General features: G+C 47.7%; 1 long non-coding RNA gene across 1 annotated transcript in view; it reads right to left on the bottom strand.

The window, feature by feature from the left end:
- LOC119954270 overlaps positions 1-6426 on the bottom strand; it is a 36410-nt gene extending 29984 nt beyond the window's left edge. The window contains exon 1 of the long non-coding RNA XR_005458203.1: positions 6269-6426. This is a non-coding gene — a long non-coding RNA (uncharacterized LOC119954270). The remainder of the gene's footprint in view (positions 1-6268) is intronic.
- Between the last annotated feature and the right edge of the window lie 9202 nt (positions 6427-15628).

Below are 15628 nucleotides of genomic sequence, written 5' to 3'. Positions count from 1 at the left end.
GAAGAGCCCCTAGTCGCCACATTCCGGCGCCTGTTCGGGGGGGGCTGGTACGGGAATTGAACCGTGCTGCTGGCCTGCCTTGGTCTGCTTTCAAATCGGGCGCGGTGCCTGTTTTCGGATGCTCCGCCCCCTCCAAAACGGCATCATCGAGGAGCGCGCTGCACGCCATTGGGACGGCCTCAGGACGTCACCTGAAGGCCCTCGCTCGAAGCTCCGCCCTTGATGGGCCGAGATACTGACCGCGCGGGACACGTGTGGTCTCAGCGGTTGGGGACCCGGCGTGGCGGCTGTGGACTGTGTCCAGCGCCGTCAACAGTCAGGCCGGAACCGTGCTGTTGGCCGAGGGGTCTTCGGCGAGGGCTGGGGGAGACTGGCGGGTGGTTTCCAGGAGGGAACTAACTGGCAGGTCGGGACCACGCACGGCCGGCGCCATGTTGTACGGCGCGACCGCTGCAAATCGGCACCACAAGCATGCACGGCCATGGACCCGACAATTCTCCAGACATTTATATAGGGAAGGCCATGCGCTTTACGTAGTGTGGCTACTAGCCCCTCAACGGTCGGTGCTGGGGCCACGCCGATTTTTCCCACGTAGAACTCCACCGATCCTCAGGACATAGTCCCAAAACCGGAAATTCCAGCCCCATGAGTTTAGCGCTGGCTGAAGAATATGGTCAAGTTAGAAAAAGGGATTGGAATTGACAGAGGAGGTGTGTTAATAAATACCTCATGCCTATTGGCCTTTTTGTTTCTTTAAATCTTTTCTCGGAAGGATAATGGTGACATTTCAGTCTAGTCTCTGAGGACATCTCAGTTTTGAAGAATGCTGCTGTTTCCAGCTTCAAAAGGTTCAAAAGATCGAACTCTGTCAACTGAAAGAAACAGAAACAAGAAAGCATGGAAGGAGAGGAGAGGCCATTCGGCACATCAAGTCCTATCCCAATCCGACCAATGGACTCAACCGTACGCAGAGTTCCAAGGAGAAGTTAATTACTCTTTGATTCGTAAAGACTGTCAAATAATTCTCTCATCTGTAACAACTCTCACAATATTCTATCACATCCTTTTATTTCTCCGTGGTCCATGCACACAAACAATGGAACTATTTTCCGATTGGTAAAATTAATGCATGAACTATTTTTTGATCGTTCATGAGCATAGTTTCCGTGAAGGCGATTGGCTCTCTTCTACAACTGCTGCGCGCAAAACGTACAACTGTGTGGTTTGTTTCAGAGGGCAGGTCAGAGTCAACCACATTGGTATGCACCTGGAGTTACATGTGAGCCAGGCTGAGTAAGGGCTTAAGGGCTTATCCACTAAAGGGACCTTCGTAATGGAAATGTAATAGTTTCACACTCACACTTACAGCTTTCGTTTCTAGATTTTTCTTAATAAACAGAGTGAGCTCAAATTCTCAATTTGCTATGGTGTGATTTAAACTCATTCTCTGGATTACTCATCCCAGCTTGTAATAGTCCAGCATCGTAAACGCTGTGATACCGTTTATTTTTTCTAATTAATTTATGAGATGTCGGCTTCACTGGCCAGGTCAGTATTTATTGCACATCCCTAATTGCCCTTCAAAAAAAAAATTGCTTATTGTCACGAGTAGGCTTCAATGAAGTTACTGTGAAAAGCCCCTAGTCGCCACATTCCGGCGCCTGTCCGGGGAGGCTGGTACGGGAATCGAACCGTGCTGCTGGCCTGCTTGGTCTGCTTTAAAAGTCAGCGATTTAGCTCAGTGAGCTAAACCAGCCCCAGAAGGTGGCGGTGAGCTCCTTCTTCAATCGCTGCGTTCCCTGTAGTGTAAGTACACCCACAGCGCTGTTAGAATGGGAGTTCCAGGATTTTGACCCAGTGACATGTGAAGGAACGGCGATATATTTCCAAGTCGGGGAGGTGTGATTTGGAGGGGAACCTTCAGGTGGTTTGGTTCCCAGATATCTGCTGCTCTTGTCCTTCTAGATGATGGCGGTCATGGGTTTGGAAGGTGCTGCCTAAGGAACCTTGAGTTCCTCCAGTGCATCTTGTAGATGGTACGCACGGCTGCCACTGTGCGTCCATGATGGAGGGATGGGATGCCATTCAAGCGGGCTGCTTTGTCCTAGATGGTGTTAAGGTTCTCGAGTATTGTTAAAGCTGCATTCATCCATGCAAGTGTAGAGTGTTCCATCATTCTGACTTGTGCCTTGCAGACGGTGGTCAGGCTTTGGAGAGTCAGGAGGTCTGTTACTCAGCATTGAATTCCCAATCTCTGACCTGCTCTTAAAGCCACTCGAGGTATGGCATTGACCTTGGCATTATTTTTAAATGAAACTGCTTTGCTCAGTCGTCATCCACTCACCTCCAAATCAGGAGGTCATAGATTCAACGCCGAGTCAAATATTTGAGTACGTTATGACATATCAAGGCAGTACCAAAGCCGACAGAATAGGGCAGCACGGTAGCATTGTGGATAGCACAATCGCTTCACAGCTCCAGGGTCCCAGGTTCGATTCCGGCCAGGGTCACTGTCTATGCGGAGTCTGCACATCCTCCCCGTGTCTGCGTGGGTTTCCTCCGGGTACTCCGGTTTCCTCCCACAGTCCAAAGATGTGCCGGGTAGGTGGATTGGCCATGCTAAATTGCCCTTAGTGTCCAAAATTGCCCTTAGTGTTGGGTGGGGTTAATGGGTTATGGGGATAGGGTGGAGGTCTTGACCTTGGGTAGGGTGCTCTTTCCAAGAGCCGGTGCAGACTCGATGGGCCGAATGGCCTCCTTCTGCACTGTAAATTCTCTGTAATACGTCCGCCTCCGAGGACAGCTGGTTACTCGGGATGAATGCATTTCTGAAAATGTATTATGTGACCTCCCACTTCTAATTGTCCTGTTCCATCAGGCGCTTTCCCCACTCCCTCCTGCATCTCCAGCAATTTTTATAATTAATAAACTAAACTAATTAGAAAAAAACGCACATTTTTTTAATACTCATTTGTTTCTGAGGTTATGAATGATGCTGCATAAATACAGGTCCATAAATTGGTGGCACGGTGGCACAGTGGTTAGCACTGACTCCTCACAGCACCAGGGTCCCAGGTTCAATTCCGGCCTCGGGTGACTGTCTGTGTGGAGTTTGCACTTTCTCCCCGCGTCTGCGTGGGTTTCCTCCGGGAGCTCCAGTTTCCTCCCACAGTCCAAAGATGTGCAAGTTGGGTGGATTGGCCGTGCTAAATTGTCCCTTAGTTCAGTTGGGCTATGGTGATAGGGTGGAAGCCTGGGCTTAAGTAGGGTGCTCTTTCAGAGGGCTGGTGCAGACCCGATGGGCCGACTGGCCTTCTTCTGCACTGTCAGGATTCTATGATTCTTTAACCTTTTACAGAGGGGGGAATTTCTTGATCTGTGTAAATCTGCAAAATATCAGGTGAAGAATTCACTGAGCCATTTAAACAACAGACACAAAAGTCAGTGAAAGTGAAAGGGTCAATTATTAAAAGAAAAAGACTAATATTAATTTGTTGTGTTTGGGACTGAAAGGCATGTTGGTACCGCCCCCGTTTGGAATTACGTGGCAATATTCCACAATTACCAGAAATGAACCTTTCTGGTGAACAGAAGCTGCTGGTCTGCACACTTTCCATTTCTTTTATAAACCCTGCCTTTGGGAGACCGTCCAGTTTGCCCCAGCCCTATTGCATCTTTACCCCGTAGCTGGGCTGGTTCCATCGTTTGTTCGTCTCTCTCCGAGACTGGAGGCACTCGCTCAACGCCAGCCACTGCGCGAGAAAGCAAGCATGGCTGCAACAGCCACAAGTGCCCGTGTGGCTGAGACATGAACGCCATCACACTGGCTGTACCTGTGCGGGAGTGTGCCGTTCAGTTAAAGGGACTCTGGGCTGCCAGGGAATCCAAATCCTGACGGTTTAAAAATCTCCCGCACTGCTTCTAATAGCCGCTGGGAGGTTGCGGGCAACTCCAGGAGTCCCCCGGCCCTTCCAAGAGGACTAGCAACCCTACCTCCTGGATTAAGAGGTTGTGGTTTCAAGGACACCAGGACCTGAGCACACTCTCGGGCAGTACCGAGGCAGTGCTACATTGTTTAAGGTGCCATCTTTCAGATGGGATGTCAAACTGAAGCCTTGATTGCCAAGTTATGTAAAAGGTCCAATGGTATTATTTCAAAGGACATAGAACATACAGTGCAGAAGGAGGCCATTCGGCCCACCGAGTCTGCACCAACCCACTTAAGCCCTCACTTCCACCCTATCCCCGTAACCCAATAACCCCTCCAAACCCTTTTCTGGTCACTAAGGGCAATTTATCATGGCCAATCCACCTAACCTGCACGTCTTTGGACTGTGGGAGGAAAGCGGAGCACCCGGAGGAAACCCACGCCGACACGGGGAGAACATGCAGACTCTGCACAGACAGTGACCCAGCAGGGAATCGAACCTGGAACACTGGCGCTGTGAAGCCACAGTGCTAGCCACTTGTGCTATCGTGCTGCCCCAAAAAGAAGAGCAGGGAGTTCTCCCCGGTGCCTTGGTCAATATTTATCCCTCAATCAACATTACACAAATGATCTGGTCATTACAGATTTTTGTGAAGTTTGTGGAAACTTGCTGTGTGCAAACTTGTTGCTACATTCCTGACATTACAACAGTGACTACACTGCAAACTACACTTTACTTCATTGGTTGTAAAGTGCTTTGAGACGTACTGTGGATGTGAAGGATGCTATATGAATGTGTGCCTCTCTTTGGGGACACAGTGCTTTCCTATTGAGCAATTGTCGTACAATAGCAAAAAAACCTGGGGTAATTTGTGATTTGTCTCTCAGATAGATCCTTCAACATTTCTAATTTTATGCACAAATCTTCACCGGCAATCAGAAAGTTGTTGGAGGCGGCCAGTCACAACTCAGGCTCCTCAGTAAAGTTCAGATCTGTCAGTCTGTTTTTAATATAGTGAAATCAAGCAAATATTAAGTCACCATTGAGTGTGAGAGAATTACTGGTACCCAGAGATAATACTTTGTGATACAATGCACAAAATAGAAAATTACTGTGCCATATGGGGGCTCAACATTGCTTATTATCAATAACATTTATTTTATTATTATCTTTTTCGCAAGAGCAACAGTGCCACTCAAATATCAGGGGTAACATTATTAAACATAGAAAATAGAAGCAGGAGGAGGCCATTTGGCCCTTCGAGCCTGCTCCACCATTCATTATGAATATGGTCATCAAGTTCAATACCCTGGTCCCGCCTTTCCCCATATCCCTTGAAGACAAAAGGAATGTCAATAGAGGTGATCAAGGCTAAGAAGGGAGCTGATTGTGGCACATTAAAAGATTAGAATGTTCAATGGCAGAACAAAAGTGAGCAGTGTGTCAAAGAGCAACAAGGAACAGATGGCCCAGGTGGGGTGGGGGGAGGGGGAACAATGGGAGGGAAAAACAGATCAAGGAAAAAATGAAAATAAATTGATAGAAAAAAAATGGGGTGAAGGTGGAGGAGGGAGTTCACAGTCTGAAGTTGTTGAACTCAATGTTAAGTCCGGAAGGCTGTAATGTGCCCAATCGGGAGATGAGGTGCTGTTCCTTCAGTTTGCGCTGGGCTTCACTGGAACACTACAGCAGGCCAAGGACGGACATGTGGGCGTGAGAGCAAGACGGTGAGTTGAAATGGCAGCCACAGGAAGGTCTGGGTCCTGCTTGCGGACGGACCGGAGGTGTTCTGCAAATTGGTCACCCAGTCTGCGTTTAGTCTCGACAATTGAGAGTGGACAGCGTATGATCTTAAAACGAACACTTTTCTGACTGCGAGTCGATGTCGGCCGGTGGGAACGGGGCCGTTGGAGAACGGGACTCGCTGCCTGTTAAGACGCCGGAAGCAGAGATTTGGGTGCCTTCCAGGTAATGGAGGGTGGAATGTGGGAGGTCACTCAGGATTGTGTTTAAATGGTCGAGTCTACAGACAATGAAGGTCTGAATGAGGTTCTTCCTGGGAGGAAAACTTACAAAAGTCTCCAGCTTGTCAAGAATAATAACGAAAACCGCTAATTTTATTCTTATGAGCTTTCTTTTTAAACACACAAAATCATAATTCAATTTTAGAGATGACATCTTTTAGGCATATTTGTTTTCTTGGCACTTTTCCCAGGGACAGTGAGCATTACTCTGGGACAAGGTTTGGTTGTTTTTGAAGGAAGCAACCAATTTGCCAAATGTCATTTATCCCAGGCTTCAGTCCTTTCATGAATTTATGGTTGATAACGGCGTCTTACCTTGACCCGAGCATTTTCCAACCTTTAATCAATCAGCAGAGACTTACTTTCAAGCCCCTTCTCACTCACAGGGTTCCTCCCCTCTTTCGCTGAATGCATCGACGATGGATTAGAACAGCTGCTCTCCTCAGCTGACCTCCAGCATTTCAGTCGTGTTATCATTCTGCATGTGTGAGCCGAAAGACTGAATGTTGGCAGAACGGGAGGGTTATAGCTGAACTTGACCCTATTTTCACCTAATGTCCACCACCGCATATTTTCCAGTAGAAATCACTCAATAGCAATCGTCAAAAGATAACCTGGCTGATCTTTCTCCTTCACACTGCAGGGCTCGCATGGCCAAATATAATTACCTCAACATCAGTGCTGAATTTGTTTTTTTTTTGTAAGAAAATACATTTTTTTCTGGAGCGGTATTTGGGAACAAGCACCACTAATGTCTGCCCCTGACAGATTCTGACTTTGACGCTTTATGAGGTGGACATCCCCTAAATATTTCACATTTGTTTTGTTCCACCGATTATATTGAATGAACAGTTACATCTTGTATAGATTTTTTTGTCCCTCGCGCTTCAAGCATTGCACTTCAAAGTGATGGGCTTGATTCTCCGGGAAGATTTCTAAGTGTGGTAGCGAGCGTGAACTGCCGCGGGATTCCTAGCCCAGCAACGCTATTCAATGTTAATTGGCCCACTTAATAAGGCCCCACGCTGAAAATGAAACTTCGCCAGCTGTTTCGCCAGGATCGCGTTCACCAGCCCCCCGCTAACAAAGTCGGGCAGGACCTAAACAGGACTTGCACATCCAATCCCACCCAGCTCACAGCCATGGCACCGAGGAGACTGACGGCAATATTTGGGAAGCAGACCTGACGAGGTTCCTCCATGCGGTGGAGGCCAGGAGGGACGCCCTGATCCCCCGAGGGCCCCGGAGGGTGAGGCACCAAGCTGCCAGTGCCACCTGGGATGAAGTCCGGCAGTGAGTGCAACCAGGAAGACTGCCCTCCAGCCTCTCAAGAATGTCAACGACCTGCACGGGCAGCATGGGTGAGTTGACACCAATGCCCCCGCAACTGAACCTCCCCCCCCAAGAGCTTTCCGCCTCATGTGAGTATCCAACCGCCAACTCTCCATGTGGTCCTAACCCTTCCTTCATGCCCCCTCTCCCTTGACACCCCCACAACCCTTCCAATCGCCAGGAGAGGGCTTGGACCGTTGGACGGATGTCAGATACACAAACCCTCACCATATTTGAGGAACGGGCCCTGACGGCGATGGGGGAGGCCAAGGACAGGGGGGGGTCACTGATGTGGAGGTTGGCGGACACCACAGAGGTGAGGATCCTCCAGGCCCCACCCAGCAGATCAGTCAAACTTGAGTTACCGCCATACTGAATGGCCCATCCTCCACTGACCACATGTTCATTCGCCCGCAGGTCCTCCAGCCGATGGTAGTGGCACATTCAGGGTGTCCCCCCTCTCCTGCCTCCCATGAGACCACCTCGGAGGAGACCACTGAGGTGGCCGCCGTCGATGCGTCACAGCTGTCATCCCCACCCTCCACCAACGCAGAGAAACACACCTCGATGGGAAACATTAGTGGACAGGCTTCTGGGGCACAATCTGGTGAGCACCACACTGCTGCTGATGTGCATCAGGTGGACACAGGAACCCCCAGGCGAGACAGCTGTCGGAGGTCTGCTGGATCCCAGGACCCAGCTGGGTGCCTGCCAGATGCTGAGCCTATGGGACAGGTATACCCGGAGCTGATGGAGATGTTAGGGAGCAGCTGGGACATTCAGAGGGATATCTCAGTGCCACTCCAGCAGGTCCATAGCTGAATGGAGCAAACCCAGAGGCTACGGCCGTAGGAGATCTCGCGGGCAATGTGTGGCACCGAGGCCAAAACTGCTAGGGTGGCGACTGCAGTGGAAAGTCTGGTGCACAAGCCTCTGCCATCTTAGCACAGTGGGCTAAACAGCTGGATTGTAATGCAGAACAATGCCAGTAGCATGGGTTCAATCCCCATACCGGCCTCTCTGAACAGGTGCCAGAATGTGGCAACTAGGGGCCTTTCACAATAACTTCATTTGAAGCCTACTTGTGAAAATAAGCGATTTTCAATTTCTTCCTAACAATATTCAGGCTCTCCTTCCACCACCTTTTCAGGAATAGAGGTCGAAAGACTCATGATCCTCATAGAGGAAGAATTAGCACAGTGGGCTAAACAGCTGGCTTGTAATGCAGAACAAGACCAGCAGCGCGGGTTCAATTCCCGTACTGGCTTCCCTGAACAGGCGGCGGAATGTGGCGACTAGGGGCTTTTCACAGTAACTTTATTTGAAGCCTACTTGTGACAATAAGCAATTATTATTAAATGGGTGGCCCCTTGTTTTTAAAGGGTGATCCTTAGTTCCAGTAATAAGACAACATCCTCCCCGTATCGACCCCATTAAGACACCTCAGGATCGTAAATGTTTCAGTTAAGCCTCTTACACTTTTAAAGTCCAGCGGAAGCAAGTCTAATCTCTCCAACCTTCCCTCATGAGACAACCCGCCCATTCCTGGCTTGGAAATACATCGCCGTTCCTTCACTGTCGCTGGGGCAAAATCCTGGAGCTCCCTCCCTAACAGCACATTGGGTGTATCTACACCTCAACGACAGCAGCGGTTCAAGAAGGCAGCTGATCACCACCTCCTGAAGGGCAACTAGGGATGGGAAATAAATGCTGGCCTAACCAGTGACGCCCACATCTCGTAAATGGATTGAAAAAAATAAAAACAATTCCAGGTATTAGTCTGGGAAATCTTCTGTGAATTGCTTCCAACGCATTTGGCGACTAGGGGCTTTTCACAGTAACTTCATTTGAAGCCGACTTGTGACAATAAGCTATTATTATCGGGGCTGGTTTAGAGCAGTGGGCTAAACAGCTGGCTTGTAATGCAGAATGATGCCAGCAGCACGGGTTCCATTCCCATACCGCATATTTCCTTAAATAATGTGAATAATACTGTATACAGTGTGGTGATATGCATCACTGTAAATACACAAGGGGTTAGTGTAAATACACGTAGACTAGATAGATACTAGAGGGAGCACCAGAGACATCATGACACAGACATTCAACCAATAGGCCAGTAAGATAGGACGCAACCAATGGGCTGTCAAGATACACACAGAGGTGACACTACCACAGAGGGGCATTACACCAACCCATATAAAAGGATACAGCACACATGATCTTCCTCTTTCCAGTGGAGACTCTCAGTGAGTACACAAGGTTGATTTGAAACACATCACACCCACCACGTGGATTGTAGCAGACTGGTTTGTCAGTCTGAGTAGCTATAGCAGGATTAACAGGAGAGTCGAATCCAAGTAGGAGAATTGTTAACAGTTTAATAAATGTGTTAAAGCTATCTCCAAGCCTGAACCTTCCTTTGTCAGAGAGCACATCAAGGAAGCAGCTTATGCTACGTCAAGAGCATAACAAAACATACAGTACTCCAGCTGTGGTCTCACTAGTGCCACGTACAACTGAAACGTAACTTCCCCACCTTTGTATTCAATTCCCCTCACAATAAAAGCCTCTAAGAACAATTTACGACCAGCAAGATTAAGACTGCACAGTATGAATTACTCTTTTTCTGGGATGAAAAGTTTTGATGGCATTGCAGGAACATCATTCTCATCATTAAATGGTCCCTTTGGGCTTCGAAGTAATAACTCTCATTTCCCGGGGGAGTTTAGCACTGTTAATGCAGTGAATCCAGTGAAACAGGGAGTTTGAGGTTGAAGGTGAGCTCTCGGTTTCTCGAGCCTAATGGCAGAGTGTCAAAAATCATCCAGCAACTTGTGGTGATCTAAAGGCGACCTCTTCCTCATCACAAATTCCTGAATGACTTACCCACTAATAACAGATTACACAATTAACCTCAGCATTATTTCACCAGCAAAATCTTATCTACTACTGTATCCTAACTCGTCAATTCCAATTCTTCCTTTTTTTTCAAGGAGCAATTAATAAAAAGCAGAGAAAAAGAAACAAAGCACAGATGCAGTTGAGATGATTTATGTGGTGATTTAATGTTTCCCAAAGAGACAAGTGCTCTGGCCTAATTAATGCTGCTCAGGTTTCTGTTCCAATCTGACAATGTAGATTATTCATTGATACAAAGTGCTCCTCTCGTTTCCACAGTAACACAAACATTATGAGAATGCACACCATTTTATTTTTGTAAGTTTAACCAGCTTATTTGGCATAATGCAAAAAAAAGGCGAGTCAAGATGAAAGTGGCAGTTAAAACAGACTGAAATCTCGGGGTAAATTATGCTTCAAATGATAAATTACACAGCAGCCTGATTTAGAATTACTTCCAAAAGATCAATGATATCTGACTGTGGTTGAGAACACGTACGGTCCAGACGTATAACCTCGATACTTCGCCATTTTATAAATTAAACATTCTCTGTCATCGCCCCTTCTGGAGGTGTTGACCCCTTTCAGTTTCCAATGTCGCCCATCGTATCTTGGCACAGGTTCCCAATCTTGAGTGGCACCCTCGTCTCTGGGTCATTCAGAAGGCTTTACTCCAGAGCCTGGAGCACCTAATCTAGGCTGACAATTCAGTGCAGTGTGAAGAAATGCTACAGTGTCAGAGGTGCTATCTTTCGGATCAGATTTTGAACCAAAGCCCCACCTTCTGTAGAAGATGCAATGGCACTGTCCGAAGAACAGCACGGGAGCTCTCTCTGATGCCCTGGGTCAATAATTATCCTTCAATCAACATCACTAAAACGGATGATCTGTTCATTATCATCTTGTACTTTGTGAGACTTTGGTCTGTGCTAATTGACTGCAGAGTTGACCTACACCATAACAAAGACGAGACTTCCAAAGTACTTCCTGCTTCTGAAACATTTTGGGAAAGAAAGTTTTTCTTCCCTCGTTGATCTTCCCGTGGAGAAATATTGATCATGAAGCACACCATGGCCCAATTAAACCTGCAAATTCTACCAGCTAGTAGGACAAGGGTAGCAGACGCATGGGAATAATACTACTTGCAATTTCCCCTTCAAGACTCAGACAATCCTGACTTGGAAATATATTGCTGTTCCTTCACTATTGTTGGGTCAAAATCCCGCAACTCCCTCCCCAACAGCACTCTGTGTATACCTGCACCAGATAGTCGACAGAAGACAGCTCGCCAGCACCTGCTCAAGTGCAAATGGGGATGGGTAACAAATGCTGACTTAGTCAGCAAAGCCCACAGCCCATAAAATAATGAACAAAAAAAGATTCTCACATCTCATCTCACCCACATGAAAGGGATCATTGTGAGTTCACAAGAGTGTAAGTTGGGGAACATTGATTCAGCCACCTGTTGTATTCGTCACTTCCAAAATGGTACCAGTTATTATTAATGTACTGCTCTTCTCATTCAAGCCATATATGTTCACTACATGTAGTCCATCATCTGGAATGCCCTGCCTGAAGCCACAGTCAATAGCAACTTTCAAAACGGAATTGAATAAATACTTTACGGAGAAAATACTTACAGGGATATGGGGAAGGAGTAGGGCAGTGGGACGAATTGGAAAGCTCTTTCAAAGAATTGACACATAGAGAACAATAAGATGAATCATGCCTTTTTAAAAATTCACTTTTATGGGATGTGGGCGTTGCTGGCCAGGTTGGCATTTATTGCCCATCCCTAGTTGCTCTTCAGAAGGTGGTGAGCTGCCTTCTTGAACTGCTGCAGTCCCAAAGGTGTAGATACACCTATGTGCTGTTAGTGAGGGAATTCCAGGATTTTTGCCCAGCGACAGTGAAGGAACATCGATGTTTTCCACATCAGAATGTTGAATGACTTGCAGGAGAACGTCCAGCTCATGGTGTTCATGGGTATCTGCTGCTTTTGTCCTTCTAGATTGCCGTGGTCATGGCGTTGGAAGGTGCTGCGTAAGGAACCTTGGTGTGTTCGTGCAGTGCATCTTGTAGATAGTACATATGACTGCCATTGTTCGTCGATGATGGAGGGATTGAATGTTTGTGGAAGGAGGAACAATCAAGCAGGGCTGCTTCGTCCTGGTTGATGTTGAGCTTCTTGAGTGTGTTGTATTCATCCAGGCAAATGGAGAGTGTTCCCTCACAGTCATGATTTGTACCTTGTAGATGGTGGACAGGCATTGTGAGGTTCAGGAGGTGAGTTACTTGCTGTAGGATTCCTAGCCTTTGACCTGCTCTGATAGCCACAGTATTTATATAGCTAGTCCAGTTCAGTTTCTGATCCATGATAAACCCCCGGATATTGATTGTGGGGGATTCAGCGATGGTAATGCCATTGAATGTCAAGGGGCAATGGTTAGATCCACCCTTGTTGGAGAAGGTCATTGCCTGGCACATGTGGAGCAAATGTAACTTGCCGCTTGTCAACCCAAGCCTGGATATTATCAAGGTCTTGCTGCATTTGGACATGAACTGCTTCAGTATCTGAGGAAGCATGAATGGTGCAGAACATTGTGCAGTAATCAGCGAACATTCCCACTTCTAATCTTTTGATGGAAGGAAGGTCATTGATGAAGCAGCTAAAGATGGTTGGGCCTAGGACATTACCCTGAGGAACTCCTGCGCTGATGTCCTGGAGCTGAGGTGATTGACCTCCAACCACCACAGCCATCATCCTTTGTGCCAGGTATGACCCCAACAAGCAAAGAGTTTTCACCCTGATTCCCATTGATCCTGGTTTTGCCAGGGCTCCTTGATTACAAAATCGGTCAAATGTTGCCTTGGTGTCAAGGCCAGTCACTTTCACTTCATCTCTGGCAGTCAGCTCTTTTGTCCATGTTTGAACAAGCGCTGTAATAAGGGGTCTGAAGTGACCTTGGTAGAATCCTAACTGAGCGTCCATAAGTAAGTTATTGCCGGCTTGATAGCACTGTTGATTACCTCTTCCATCACATTTCTAATGAAGGAGAGCAGACTGATGGGTTGGCAATTGGCTGGATTGGATTTGTCCTGCTTCTTGTGTACAGGACACACCTGGGCAACTTTCCACATTGCCAGGCAGATGCCATGTTGTAGCTGTACTGCAACAACGTGGCTAGGGGTGCGGCAGTTCTGGAGCACAAGTCTTCAGGATTATTTCCGGAATGTTGGCAGGGCCTAAAAACTTGGCCGTATCCAGTGCCTTCAGCTGTTCCTTGGTATCCCGTGGAGCAAATCAAATTGGCTGAAGACTGACATTTGTGGCGCTGTATACCTCTGGAGGAGACTGAGGCGGATCATCCACTCGGTAATTCTGGAACAATGTTGAGAAGTCTTCAGTCCTGTCTTTTGCACAGATGTGCTGGGCTCCTTCATAATTCAGGATGGGGATATCCAGTGAGTTGTCTAATGTCCACCACCATTCACAGCTGGGTGCAGCAGGACCACCGAACTTAGATCTGATCTGGTGATTGTAGAATCACTTAGCTCTGTCTATTACTTGCTGCTAATGCTCTTTAGCACACACGTGTTGCAACTTCACCAGTTTGACACTTCATATTGTGATACCTCCGGTATTGCTCCTGGCGTGCTCTCCTGCACTCTTCATTGACCAGGGTTGATCCACTGGCTTGGTGGTAATGGTAGAGCGGGGCATATGCCAGGCCATGACGTTGCAGATTGTGGTTGAGCACAATTCTACTGCTGCTGATGTTGCACAACGCCTCATGGATACCCAGTCTTGAGTTGCCATATCTGCTCTAAGGTTATCTGATTTACACGGTGGTAGTGCCACAAAACATGATGGACGGATGAGGCCAAGTATGTTTTCCCTTCTTGTTGGTTCCCTAACGACCGCAGTCCCAGTCTAGCAGCTGTGTCCTTTAAGACCTGGCCAACTCTATGGTGGTCCTACCAAGCCACTCTTGGGGTTGGACATTGAAGTCACACTCCCAGAGTACATTCTACGTCCTTGCTACCCTCAGTGCTTCCTCCAAGTGGCCTTGAACATGGAGGGGTACTGATTCATCAGCGGGGGGCAGACAGTATGTGGTAATCAAGATGAGGTTTCCGTGCCCTTGTTTGACCTGGTGCCATGAGACTTCATGGGTCCAGAGTCAATGTTGAGGATTCGAAGGCAACTCCATCCCGACTGTATACCACTGTGCCCCCACCTCCGCTGGGCCTCTCCAGCTGGTGAGGCAGGACATACCCAGGAATGGTGATAGTGCTGTCTGGGAAATTACCTGTAAGTTATGATTCCTTGAGTACGACTATGTCAGGCAGTTGCTTGATTAGTCTGTGACAGCTCTCCCAATTTTGGCATAAGCCCCCAATAAGGAGGATTTTGCAGAGTTGACAGGACTGGTTTCTGTTGTCGTTTCCAGTGCCCAGATCGATGCTGGTCCATCCGGTTTGATTTCTTTGTGTTTTCTTGGTAGAGGTTTAATGAGTGGCATGCTCGGCCATTAAGGGTGGCACGTAGGCCAGACCAGGTAGATTTCCGGACATAAGTGACGGGATTTTACAACAACGGTTTTCCGTGGTCACCATTAGATCTTTTTAATTCTAGATGTTTTATTGAGTTTAAATTTCACTATCTGCCGCGGTGGGGTTCGAACCTGGCCCCCAGAACATTACTCTGGGTCTCAGGATTACTCGTCCAGTGACAATACCACTGCCTGACCTGTGACCTAACCCCGTAGTCTCGCCTTTTCCCATATCCCCTGATAGCTTCAGTTAACAAAAATCTATCAATCCGTGAATTCAGATTCACAATTGATCAAGCACTTGGGGAAAATTTCCAAACTTCGATCATCCTTTGTGTGTGGATATACTTCAGGGTCTCAGTTTTAGACTATCCGTCTTAAGCTCCCTGACTAACAGAAATAGTTTCTCCCAATCTACCTCATCTTCTCCGCTTAATAGCTCATAAACTTTGATTAAATCACCTTCACTGGACTAGATCCCAGGGAATGCAACCTTAGTTTGTTGAAGTTTTGATGTGGCTTCATCCTTGGAGTCCAGGGGCGTGATTCTCCGCCGGCGGGATGCCCGGTTTTGCCAGCGCATGGGGGTTTCCCGACGGCGTTGGGCTGCCCCACAACGGGAAATCCCATTGACCGGCCGGCGTAACGGAGAATCCCGCTGGTGGATCAGGGCAGAAATGTGGCGTAGTGGGGCGGAGAATCCAGCCCCAGGTATCAAATCTATAATGCACCCCCCCAGGGGCCAGAACACCCTTCCTAAAGTGTGTTGCGCAGAACTGCTCATGGCCTCCACCGTGTGCAACTAGAATTTTATAAAGCTGAAACATGACTTCTACCCCCTTGTATTCATAGATCATAGAATCTATGGCACGGAGACTGGCCCTTC

The sequence above is a fragment of the Scyliorhinus canicula genome, chromosome 19, assembly GCF_902713615.1.
Source record: "Scyliorhinus canicula chromosome 19, sScyCan1.1, whole genome shotgun sequence".
NCBI classification, from domain to species: domain Eukaryota; kingdom Metazoa; phylum Chordata; class Chondrichthyes; order Carcharhiniformes; family Scyliorhinidae; genus Scyliorhinus; species Scyliorhinus canicula.
The sequence above is the reverse complement of the archived record's forward strand: the minus strand, read 5'-3'. Positions and strand labels throughout refer to the sequence as shown.